The sequence below is a fragment of the Protopterus annectens genome, chromosome 10.part0 (assembly GCF_019279795.1).
Source record: "Protopterus annectens isolate FY-2018-M chromosome 10.part0, PAN1.0, whole genome shotgun sequence".
Classification (NCBI taxonomy): domain Eukaryota; kingdom Metazoa; phylum Chordata; order Ceratodontiformes; family Protopteridae; genus Protopterus; species Protopterus annectens.
The window spans coordinates 751,561,543-751,574,579 of NC_056744.1; the positions used below are offsets into that span (position 1 = coordinate 751,561,543).

Consider the following 13,037-nt stretch of genomic DNA (forward strand, 5'->3'; position numbering starts at 1 on the left):
CACCAAACTTTTGTGTATTTTTGGTAGGCCGAAAAAACTGCCATTTCACTATTCCTGTTAAACAATTTGCCTCTTACATCTTTTTTCGGTAAAATAACCCAATCTTACAGCTTTTTCTAATACTTTTTCGTAATCAATTAAAGCCTGTTCATAGACCTTCCTTTCACATTTCTCATAAACATCTCTATTTTCCAAATGGTCCATACACATTCTGTAATATTGTATTACATTCATAACTACTATTTTGTTTCCCTTATCGGCTGGTTTTATTACCAATTCTTTTCTATTTTGCAGTTCTTTTAAAGACTGCCACTCTTTAAATGTCAAGTTATAACTTACATTACTTTTATTTTTTAGAACATTTTCACAAATATTCTCTCCCCCAAATCCAATAATAGAACTAAAATGTGCTATACATTCATTGTCAAAAGGAGGAATAAATTTATGTAGCACAGGAATATCGGACAAATCAATTTTGCAATATGCATTCACATTTTCATGAAACACAAACATTTCCTCTATTTCTTCACAGCATGAATAAAAAAATATCATCAGACTTTTCATCAATGTGACTAGTTTCATCAACATTCAACTTAACAGTATTCATTTTAACAGAAAAGAAATCTTTAAGATACAACTTATGTATAAACCTAAACATTTCTTGTTTTACTACATGGGCCCTTGGAATCACAGTTGGAATAAATGTAAGACCTCGATTTAAAACTGTTATTTGTTCCTGTGATAAATCACAGTTTGACAAATTAACTACCATATCTGGTTCAGCACATACCTTTACAGCATCATTGTTTAAAACTTTTATTATAATGCTGTGCATTATGTTGTCCATACTTACAGTCCCTTCTTTGGCCATCATTCACACTATTGGCATTGTTTCTGTCCCTTTTCTGCCATTGACGATACTGGTTTTGCTCCCCTCCACTCCAAAATTCACAAGCGGTATTCTTCCAGCCATTGTGGTTGTGGTAAACCAGGAAATTCTTCATTCTCGTCAGATCCATAATAATGACTGACTCCTTCTGAAGAAACAAAAGATAATTTTGTTTTTTTTTATATTCTATTAAATCTTCTTCCAAAGAGGACAACTTTTTGCTAATTATTTTCCAAAAAACTATTAACATTTTTTATGCCCAAGGAGTAACTAATTGTTTGAGACAAGGAAGATAATTCTTGTTTCAATTTCTTATGTCTCACTTGGTTTCTTTCCAACAAAATATGCAGCCACTCTACTACACATTTATGGGAAGCATTGATCCAACGTTCTCTGAACTGTTTCTCTATTAGGCAACTCAAGTCAAAAGGCATACTTGGGTTTTTAATGAAACTCAGACCTCTAGGCATTATGTTAAGGTCTATATAATGCTGCAACCCCAGTATGTTAAAATACATTCTCGTTTCTTTCTCTAATAATCTCTCGAACTTTTCACACATCTCCCTTTTGTCTATGGGAATTGCGTTTAATGTTTGACCCACTGATGTAAATGGGTCAGATACTCATTTAGATCTTTCATTCACAAAGACAACAAAAAGTTGACCCGTACCTTGACTCACTGGGCGAGCCTCAGTCACCGAACCAGATGCATTTAGCATACCATTCAAATATTGCTCCATTGTCCTTTGGGATCCTAACAAGGACCCCAACCCACCAACTGCTCCTAAAGCAAAGGTGGACTCCTCCCGAAAAGGGTGAGGAACATCCAAATTTGGATCCGATGTCATAGAAAGGGTACCACGACAAAAAACACAACAAAAACCTTCTCTCTCCAACAAATATAACAACAAAGATACAAATAAGGAAGCAAAAGTGAAATAACTTCTTTATTCTTATTCTAGCACCTCGGTGTCACCACCTTCATGGAATAAAAAAATCACATAAAAAATTTAACTCATTGTTCAAGGCCTTAGGATTCAGAGTTTTATACTTTAGAATATTATAGATAAAGGTTCCGCTGCCTTCCAAAGGTCCAACTCCAGAAACAAGAAACCAAGTATAAGAAAAATACAGGAAAGGACCACCACGAAATATATCATAAACAAAATTTATTCCAAGTTCATAAAATAAGCACTTTCATATGCTGCCAGGGCACGCTTCTTCAGATTTCATCAAACTGCTAAAATTCAAGTAGTATATATACTCCACCTATTCCAATTAAAACATTTATCTAGTCAGTTAATTAATCAATTAAACAAGATTAACCCATTGTAGTATATTATGTATTTCTCTCTATACCATTTCAGTATATATTAGATTCATTGTAGTAAAGCCAACATAGTTATTCTATAAATACATCAAGTATCATGTTCATACATCTATTATGAGCGAGATCTTTAAACATATATAGAATGTATAAAATATAAAAATGCAAAAGATACAAAAAATATATGTATGCATGAAACAATCAATAAATGATGAATATTAAAAGATAAATAAATACCATATAATCTTTCTTTCCATTAATTTTCTTTTCATTAATGAATGAAACTATCAAAAGTATCCCCTCTGTAAACTGTGAAAGAAAGTTACTGATCTTGTGTGTTTCTGGGGTCCAGTTACTCCCTTCCCCATTACCTCCATGACTCTGGCAAAGAGTCAGCATCTCCTTTTCATGTTACCTCTGACTCCCCTTCTCTTCAGCTTCTATTTCAAAATGCCTGGCCTCCAACTCAAGTCTCTTTAGCTCCAGATGGATTTGTAAGTCCTCTTTAGAAAGGTTGAGCTGTCCATTCTCTTGAATGTTGTATATCTTCACAGCCAGTATGATCGTCCTCCTGGGTGGTATTTTCTGCTGCAGCTGTGACCAAAGCTGTAATCGTGTCTGCTTTAGTCAGGTTTCCATGCACCAGTCCTTTAACCTGGCACATCTCAGTCAACTGGCTTCTTATCAGCTTGCCATACTCATCTGCTGACATGCTTGCTGCTCTCCCTGACAAATTAAGCTAACAAAAGAAATAAAACAATTGTGATCTGAACTCTGAATGTTCACTTCATGACTGATTTAGAGTACAAAAACACCTTCAGTGATCACTGTACACAAGCTACAGGAATTCAATGTCCACACACTACAATCCAATTAATATGTGATGTGGCTAACTCACCACTATCAAACAATTAATATTTGATGTGGATATCCCACCACTGCCAAACAATTAATATGTCAAACCCATGCACTGGCTCAGTAATCAAGGAACCTCAATCCTCACCACTAGCACCAATGAGGGGCATCCACATTGGGAGGATAACAAGTACACACACAGTAAAGTACAATTTCCCTTAAGAGCACACAGAGATCACACTTAGTTTGGGGCTGGTTTCTTCCTTTCTCTCCAGATCCCCAAAAAGACTCCCCACTGGCACAGCTATAAGGTACAGATCTCAGCCGAGTGGTCAAGCCAAAACCTCCAGCAACCTCTCTGTCCAACCAGTGCTTTGTTCCCCTGCCCTAGTAGCTGACACACACACACACACACACACACACACACACACACACACACACACACACACACACACACACACACACTTTGAGATATGAGTTACATACAAACACAGACACTCCTGGGGAAGGCTGGCACAGGTTCTTCAGCTATGCCCTCTTCTCTCCAGACTATAAGGTAGAAATCGCTGCCACCAACCACTATTTATCAACTACTAATAAAGGCCTTTACCAAAGGGTGTCCAATTTTACTGTGCAATATTATTATCCAATTAGTAAGTGTGATGAACAGCAAGGCTATTGGAGTGGCTTTGTACAGTATCACCAAATACATGCAAGTACTCTAGAGCTTAAATTATCTCTACAAATAGCCACAGTTAAAAGGTTTAAAAATATTTAATAATGTTGTTGTTGTTGTCTTTTGGCTTTTCCCGGTTAGGGGTCGCCACAGCGCAACTCCAGTCCGCTAATGATTGGCAGTAGATTTTCACGGTGCCGAGTTGCCAGCTCGACACCCAACCTTCAACGAAGGCACGCCCATTCACGCATGTCTTTCGGAATGCCACTCGACCCACGGGGAGGACATGCAGACTCCACACAGAAGGCACTCCCCGAACATTAGCTGAGAATCGAACGGGAGAACCTCTTGCTGTGAGGCAACAATGCTACCGCTGCACCACTGCATAATAAAAACACTAGACAATACTTATTATTTCTACACAATGACATTACAGAGTTTAGAAATTACAGGAAATACTTTAAAACAATATTGTAGGATAGTCTGACATAAATATAGAAAACAGCTAGACTAATCTGGTTATATTCCTATCTATCTCTAAGAGAAATCACTGTTCTAAATACTACTTACATACAGAGCAAGCAAGTGCTGGTGAGTGGATGTTCTTAATAGATCCAAGACACGATAAAAAATGCTTAATCATGCTCTCTCAGAAAGTCTTAAATTGATAATGTGCAGTACTGCTGACTCATCACAGATTACATCATTTTTATCACTTCTCCTTTAGTTCCCAGGCTAATAGAAACTCAAAATTTGCATTTCTTTGTAAGCTGCACCTGCCAGGAAACCACAGCAATAAAAGACACTTTTACATGTGAAACCTAGTAATTATCTATGTCTTAAAACAATAGAAATAATTTCCTAGCCCAGACATCCTGTCTACGCACTTGAGATCAAACACAGTTGTAAAATTCTTTATGTAACAGCTTTCTTCCAGCAGTCTGCACTGTGCTTACATTTTTGAAGCTGAGTACAACAGATATATTTTAATCATAACATATAGTTCTCTTTACATTTGTAAAACAAGCCTGTGGATTATATTAATATTTACAATGACATAGAATTATCTACAAAATTCTATCTGTCTGGGCTAGCAGCCTTCACAATGAGTACAATAAAATGTCAAATTAAGCTTAAAGAGCAAAGCAACTGCATGTTTTTAGTAAAAGACCGTGTTTGGGCACAAACTACTATTTCACATTGACCAAAGCTATTGAAAGCATAACTAGAGTTATTCAAAGTATTTCAGAGTGTGCAAAGTGTTTGCAGAGTGTGTGCTTTAGTATGGTGCAATTATTTCAAAGTGTTTGCTGTGTGCAAAGTACAGTTATATTGCAAAGGGCAGTCAAAGTACAGCCATTTCAAACAGTTTCTTGTACTGTGTGCATTTACTCACAGAAAGCCTCCGTTTCAGAATGTTTCTTACACTGTGCAGAGTTATTTCGCAAAGTACAGCCATTTTGAAAGGTTCTTGTGCTATGTACAGTTTATTTGCAAAATCCATTCATCTCAAAGTGTTCTTGGTCTGACCTTTTTCTGCTGTGTACAGTTTATTTACAAAGTACAGTCATTTTGAAGTATTTCTTACACTGATAATGAGTGGGTTCACAAACTACAATGATTTTAGAGTGTTCTTGTGCTATGGAGACTTATTTGGCAAAGTACAGTTATTTCAAAGAGTTTGTTGTGCTAATGAGCATAATTACAAGAACTGGCATAAAGTTCTGGCATACATATTTATGTGTGTATATCCGTACATGATTTCAAGCACCTTCACTACTGTGTGTTGATATGGCAGAGGCATTTCACAGACCAAGTCCACTTGTGTTTGATCACAATATAGGAGAGAATTAGAGGGCATTTGAGCAGGAATACGATATTTTCATACAAGCAGCTTTTTTGCACATACAAGGGCATTCATTTTGCTTAACTTAGCTGTGTCAGAAGCTATTGAAAGAGAGTTTACATTTGTGTATGCACCAGAAGTATATGCAGGAGAGGGGCAAACCATCATATTGTGGTACTGGCTGAATCAAGGGAAGACCTGAGTGCTTAAAATGTAAATTTAGAGAAATGTGCAACCCCCAGACAAATGTTACATTAGAGAGGTAATTATTTTATACAACAGACCAAAAGCCAGGTGAAACATTTACAGCTTATATCACTGACTTGAGGAACAAAGCTAAAGCGTGCAGATTTGGTGACTTAAAACATGAGTTAATAAAGGACAGGCTTATGTGTGGTATTAATGGTGCTGCAGTGAGAAAGCCACAGAGATTTGTCAAATCCTTGAGCTCACAGAAAGGCATACAAGTATGCTTGCAAGTGATAAGAGCATGGTTTCAGCAGCCTTTAGAGCAAAAGATAGACAGCATGCAACACGTGGCAAGCAGAAACAGGCCTAAGCATATGGCAGCAGCAACCCCTGTAGGTGTGTCAAGGAAAACCCGGAGCTTTCTAGCATGTTCCAAGACTAGCTTAGTGAAAGGAGCATGCTTGGTACAGTATAAGATTGAGTCAGCATAACCCAATTCAAGTCTTATTGTTAACTGTCATAATTGTGGAGCCAACCATGAGTCTAAAAGCGAAAAGTGCATAGCATTTGGTCAACAATCCCACAAGTGTGAAAAATGGAATCATTGCCAAAGGTTTTGTACATCAAGCAAGCCTCATTCAGTTATTAAGAAAGGTTACTCAAAAAAGCTGTTGATTATGTAAAAAGCTGCAACCCTACTTTCTATGTGGATGGTGTATCAGTGGTTGGTGAAAAGGTTAATGCAGTAGATTTATTGGCAAAAAATGAAGTATTTTGTACTGGCCAGATCAATGGTAAGCCCACAGAGCTCAAAGTAGTCACTGTTTCAAAGTATAATGTAATGTCAGCCAAAACATTTGCTAAAGTGAGGGTTGGTGAGCAACTTAATTTGGCCAATTGTGCGAACTGTTGTTTATGGAGGTGAAGAGACTCAAACCGAAGGCTCAGTAGTGCTTTCATGTTGTTCGACTGGAAATTGTTACAGCTTGCAATTTTATGTAGCCCTAAGACCCGTGCAGTCATTATTAAGTCTCAGAGACAGTTTAAGAATGAAACTGCTTTCTTTTACCAAAGAAGTCCATCATGTAAACACATGTACGAGATCTAGCTTCAGTGATACTATTTTCTCAGAATATGCTGATGTGTTCAATTACAAGTTAGGCAAACTTCCAGTTGTGTACTTCATGAAAGTCAAGCCAGAGGTCAGTTCAGTGGTCAGACCAGCAAGAAGAGTTCCAGTAGCTATGCAGGACAACGTCAAGGTCCAGTTAGACAACATGGTGCAGCAAGGTGTGATTTGTCCAGTCACAGAAGCAAATGAGTGGGTATCTTCTATGATAGCTGCTCATAAGAAAAATTCAGATGAAATCAGAATATGCATTGACCCAAGAAACTCGAACAAGACATTAAAAATACCTCATCATCTTATGCATACAGTCAAGGAAATTGCAATCCTCATGCCAAATGCCACTGTTTTTTCTGTCTTAGATGCAAAGAGTTCATTTTGGCAAGTGATGGCTGATTGCAAATCTTCACTAATGACTACATTGAGTACCCCCATTTGGTAGATACAGATTCCTCAGGATGCCTTTTGGAATAAATTCTGCCAGTGAAGTCTTTCAGTGTGCAATAGAGCAAATTTTTTCAGGTTATCTGTGAGCAATAATAGTCGATGATTTACTAGTTGCAGGTAAGGGTGAAGCAGAGCATGACAGAAACCTCAGGAAAGTTCTGGACAGGGAGAGTGAGGTGAATTTAAAGCTCAATCCTCTGAACTGCAAATGCAGACTACCAGAAGTCACTTATGTAGGTCATTTATTTACCAGTACAGGCTTATGACCATTAACTTCCAAGCAAGCAGCCATTCTTGAAATGCCAGCTCCAGACAATGTCCAAGCCATCAAAACAATCCTGTGTACCTCCAGAAGTGCAACCTTACTTTTCATACAGAGATGACAGTCTGATAATTTTCAAAGGTCCAAAAGATTGTGTTCCTGCTTCCTTACAATGTGAATATAGTCAGATTTTGGATTATGGCCACCCAGGTTCCGATTCTACCAAAAGAAGAGCGATAGGACCAGTGTTTTTCCCTTTTCTAGCATTAGACTTTGATAAAGTGCTTTATTTTTCTTCAGTGTGCAAAAGTACTGAGCCGCATTTGCAAAAAGAGCTAGTTCAGCAAAGTCAAGTTCCTGAACTACCTTAGTCAACATTACCAACTGACATATTTGAGTGGAATAGTCAGCATTACTTAGTGTTGGTAGACTCTTATTCAAACTGGTTTGAGACTGATTTGCTACCTATGCTAATGTACAGTGCTGTTATTACTAAGATAAAATATCATTTCTCAGTCCATGGTAGTCCACAGAAAGTTATTTCTGAGAACAGTTCCCAGTTTACCAGTCAGTTGTTTCAGAAATTTGCTAAAGAGTGAAACTTTACCATGCTACTAGCAGTCCTGAATATCCTCAATCAAACGGCCTTGCTGAATGTACAGTACAGACTGCAAAGCAATTACTGGAAAGGTCAAAGCGTGGCAATACTGATATCTTCTTGAATTTACTCAATCTCAGAAATATACCCCATGACAACCAACTTGGCTTGCCTGCTCACAGATTTCTATCTAGGCAAACCAGAACAACCTTGCCTATCAGTTCTAGTTTGTTTGTGCGTAATGCTGAAAAAAACAGAGCAGTCAAAGCCCAACTTTTTTAAAAGTGTTCTTCTCAGAAGTCCAGCTATGACAAAATGAGCAGATTTCTTCATCTGTTAAAAGAAGGAGAGACAGTAAAGATGCAAATGGCAAAAGGCTTTGATTGAATTTGTCAAGTGAGAGGTATACGCACCGAACCAAGATCCTACTTAGTGGAATCTGAGGGTATAGAGTACAGGAGAAGCCGTAGAAATCTTCTTCCTGTATCATAAATGATATTGCAGCATTGTACCTGTGATACAGACTCTAGATCTCAGAACAACCCAGAGAATGTTCGTACCGAGGAACATATTGCAGTATCCATTCCCATTCCTGATGTTGTCCTAGATGCCCCTAAAGTTGAACATTCCTTGAAGACAGTCCACATTGCTACATACAATTCTGTTTTGATGTTACATGTTCAGGTCGTATTTCCAGAGTGTAAAATACCCAGCAACTTGGACATAATTGTTTTATATATCTAAATTTGTAAGATTGCATGTCAAATAACTAGTTCTGTATAACTGCATGTCAGAAGATCATTTCTGCAAACTGCATGACACTGAATACTGTCATTTCATATAAGGACTATATCTCAACGAGGGAGGATGCAGATCAGAGTGTGTGTATGCACCTTTAAGAAGCATTTCCAGCTGTAGCACGTGTATATAAATATAGAGCATGAACAGGCAGCAATGTCATTTTGAGAGAACAGCTAGAGTGTTAACATGTATGAGTGTGTTAGGCAGTCTTTTTATAAGTTTATTTAAGTTTAAGTTACAAAGCCTCATTTCTGATGTGTGGGTGTGTAATAAAGCTGCTTGAACTGAACCTACAAATGTTCATCTGTTTTATCCTGACCAGACAAGCGACACTTAATAAGTTAAAATAAGTCAGGACTCCCTCCCTTAGTAGCTCTTTTAAGATTTTTAATTCTTTGTTGAAAGTCAAATGCCTGTCATTGAGCTGTTAAATCTTTAAAAAAAAATGTTAACTGAATTTGAACATCAGACTTAGTCAGTCATGAGAAACCATCATATTTGGCTCATTAATCAATGCTAAGCGTAAGTGTATACATTTAGCCATGCCTGTCAACTATTCAGATTTTCATGGCATGTCCAGATTTTTGACTCATTTTTGGTCTGACCCTCATAAAATTTATAGTTTTTTGGATTTTTGTGGCAAATCAATGAGAACTGAATTCACTAAATAATGACAGGCATTTGAGTTTCAGACTTCATATTCTTCAGAAAATGCATGAACTTTTATTGTAGAAATGTTTTAAGTTTATATGAGCAGTATTTAAAATTTGTCCCTATTTTGGGGGCTTTGACCCCCATTTATCTTTGGCTTTGTTCAGATTTGTTTGTGCCAAGAGGTTGTGAGCTGTGCATTTATCACTTTTAACACCTCACATTTAAGAGTGTGTACAATTTACAATCACATTTAAACTACAGTCATAGTCCTTATTACACCCAATTTTATGGAGTGTGTACACTCCACCTACTCATTTTGTAACACATTTTTAAAAGTCATTATAAAAGTAGGAATACTGTTATTTACCAATCTGTTTTTTGGGGTAGGGGTGCACTAAAAGAGGTGGATTTTTAAATAAAAAACATTTTAAAGAAAGTATGTTAGCTTATAATTGGCTTAATTCCTTTATCCTGTGGTACTACAGGAGCTCAGTTTTAAACAACATTTTAGCTGATAATCAGATTGATTACTTTACACTGCTTTTACAGAGCTCTAACCTCTTACTTAGAATTGAAGATTTAGAATTTTTGGCACACACCAAATTAATAGTTAGTCCTCTTTAACAGGACTTTTAGCCATAACTACTCTTATTAAAGGTGTCAAATAAAGATGTCAGTAGACTAAGTGGGTGCTCAGAGTTAAAAGCTAAATGTTAGAGGGGACCATGTGGTCAGGTGGCATCTTTTTTAAACCACATGCATCCTTGTTCTGTTTTTTTTTTTTTTTTGCTCTTTTTTTTGGTGGACAGATCTTTGTCTTGTAGCCATGGGCTATGTCACAAAGTTAATAACTAACAAAAGTGTTTGGAGCTAGTCTACAATGATACTATACTCTCTGACCCAAAGTAAATAGCTACTATCCTAGCTAACAAATTTAGTGCAAATTTTATCCCCCCCCCCCCACAGTTATAGCTATCCCACTGGTTCCACAGTCCTAGTCACCCCTTTTAATTACTATGGAACAAGTTCTCTCAGCCCTTTCAAAACCTAAGAATACGTCATGCATGGGCCCTGAAACCATACCAGTTTGCCTTATTAATGAGTGTCAAATATAACCTTTCTGAACCCCTAATTAAACTCTTTAATCTAAGCCTCTCCAGTGGTTAAATTCTTGAAGCCTGGAAAACAGCTACTGTAATGCCATTACACAAAGGTGGCCCATCCATGGACCATGGTAACTGTAGTCACATTAGTTACATTAGCATCATATGTAAAGCTATGGAGTGTATTATTTCAGACTTCATTAATCTGGACATTGAAAATCCCTTAAGCCTGGATCCTCATCAGTTTGGCAAAGGAAGGTCCTGTCTCTTTAATCTTGTTAATTTATTTGGAAGTGTAACTGAAGCAGAGTATAGCGGTTATGCAGTACATACAGCATATCTACATCTGGCCAAGGCCTTTGGCAGTATTCCCCATCCAAGCATTACTGATAAATTTGTAAACCTGAATATAAGCCCTTATATTGTGGGATGGATAGCTAACTGGTTGCCTGACAGAGCTCATGTGGCTAGAGTCACAGGTGCCACTTCTGAAAGCAAAACAGTTAACCAGTGGTGACCCACAGGGCTTTCTTTTGGGCTCTCTCCTATTTGGCATATATTTCTCAGACTTTAGGCCAGTACATCTGACCTATGATAAACTAAGTTTGCAGATGACTGTAAACTGGGTATTGTTATTCAGTCTTCAGCTGAATTTTTATCGTTCCAACATGGCTGAGACCATGTTAGCAATTGGTGCAAGGACAATGGTCTCAAATTAGATGTAAGGAAATGTAGCATAGATCGTTTTGGTAAACAAACCCAGTTACACTTACCATATAGGAGATACATCATTCCAATCAGACACTGTTGTAAGTGATATAGATACTGTTGTTGATAATTCCTTATCATTTGACCATCATGTCTCCACAGTAGTTCAGAAAGCCTTTTCTCTGGCCCATCTAATTTCCAAAGGCTTCTCCACTAGATCCAAAGAAGTCTTAATTCCCCTTTGTGCATACCTTATCAGACCCATTATTAAATATAATGCATCTTTTGGCATATATTTATCTAAAAATATCACAACTTGGGAGACCATAGAGATTCATAACTAAAAAGATCAGTGACCTCAAAAATCTTAGTTATCAAGATAGACTGGCAGCCATTTCTTTGTACTCAGTCTTTTACAGATTCCTCTGTGGAGATCTGTTTAGTCTTTTGTACCATGAAAGATCCAACCCTATTTAATCTCCTATTCCTTCACAGAACTAATGGTACATCAGATATTTAGTTAAAGGAACTAAATCTTCATTAGCAGCTATATAAGACACATTGGCATGATATATTCATATCCTAATGCATCCCTCACCTATTTTAACAAACTTCCACTACTTCTCAAGTAGAGTAGCACCCTTAACACTTTCAAGATAACTGGATGGGCAGCCTCAAATTCTCTATCTTGTCTTGCCCTCCTTAAGAACAGAAGGAAATTTTGAATAGTGGTTTTTTTTTTTTTTTTTTTTTGTGGCTAGGCTTGAAAGCATTTGCAGACCAATTGCCTACTACTTATCTATGAACCAATAAACCCAATGAATTGATGACATCTCTTGTGTTAAACGAAAATGCCAGTTACAAATCTACAAAACAATAGCCTGCAAATGCTCTTAAATTTGTAAATTCCAACTGGATAGAATAAGACCTACAAGAATTATTAATAGCATGCATTAATAGTATCTGTGAGACCTCTGGCCAAAGCAGACAGTAGTTCCCTATCAGATTTTTAAAACTCCCTCCCCCCAAGTTTCCTTCGCTGCGTAAAGCAAACTTTAAAAATATTTATCATATAGTAACTCAAATGGGGTAAATCCTGTTGAAGCTTCTCTTGTAACAAAAAAGAGCTGAAGTGCATAACTAATAATTCATATACCTTATTCTATGACCTTTGTTAGCATTTACATCAGTGTTATTAAGCTTTCCACTAACCTATCAGTTTGAGGGTAATACGCTGAATGTTTTAACTGTTTTACTTTAAAACACTAGCAACACTGGTGCATTACATCTTGGACATTGTTTTATTTTATTTGATTTGATTTTGAATTTGTTAACCGAGGTAGAGCACTGATCCCAATGAACCTACTTCAATCTAAGCCGGGGGAAAACACAATAGATGCAGGAAATTTTATACAGAGAGAATGACAAAATGCAATCTAAACATATATTATCTACAAAGTGATCATCATAGTAGACTTGAGGGTATAAAAGTAACTGATACATTTCATTATATACAGAGTGACTGAAAAAACAAACTGCATGCATGCATTAAATAT

General features: G+C 37.0%; 1 long non-coding RNA gene across 1 annotated transcript in view; it reads right to left on the minus strand.

Annotated features, from left to right (window-relative positions):
* Positions 1-323: 323 nt before the first annotated feature.
* Positions 324-13,037, minus strand: part of LOC122813315 — a 236,008-nt gene continuing 223,294 nt past the window's right edge. Inside the window, exon 6 of the long non-coding RNA XR_006366661.1 lies at positions 324-1,037. This is a non-coding gene — a long non-coding RNA (uncharacterized LOC122813315). The remainder of the gene's footprint in view (positions 1,038-13,037) is intronic.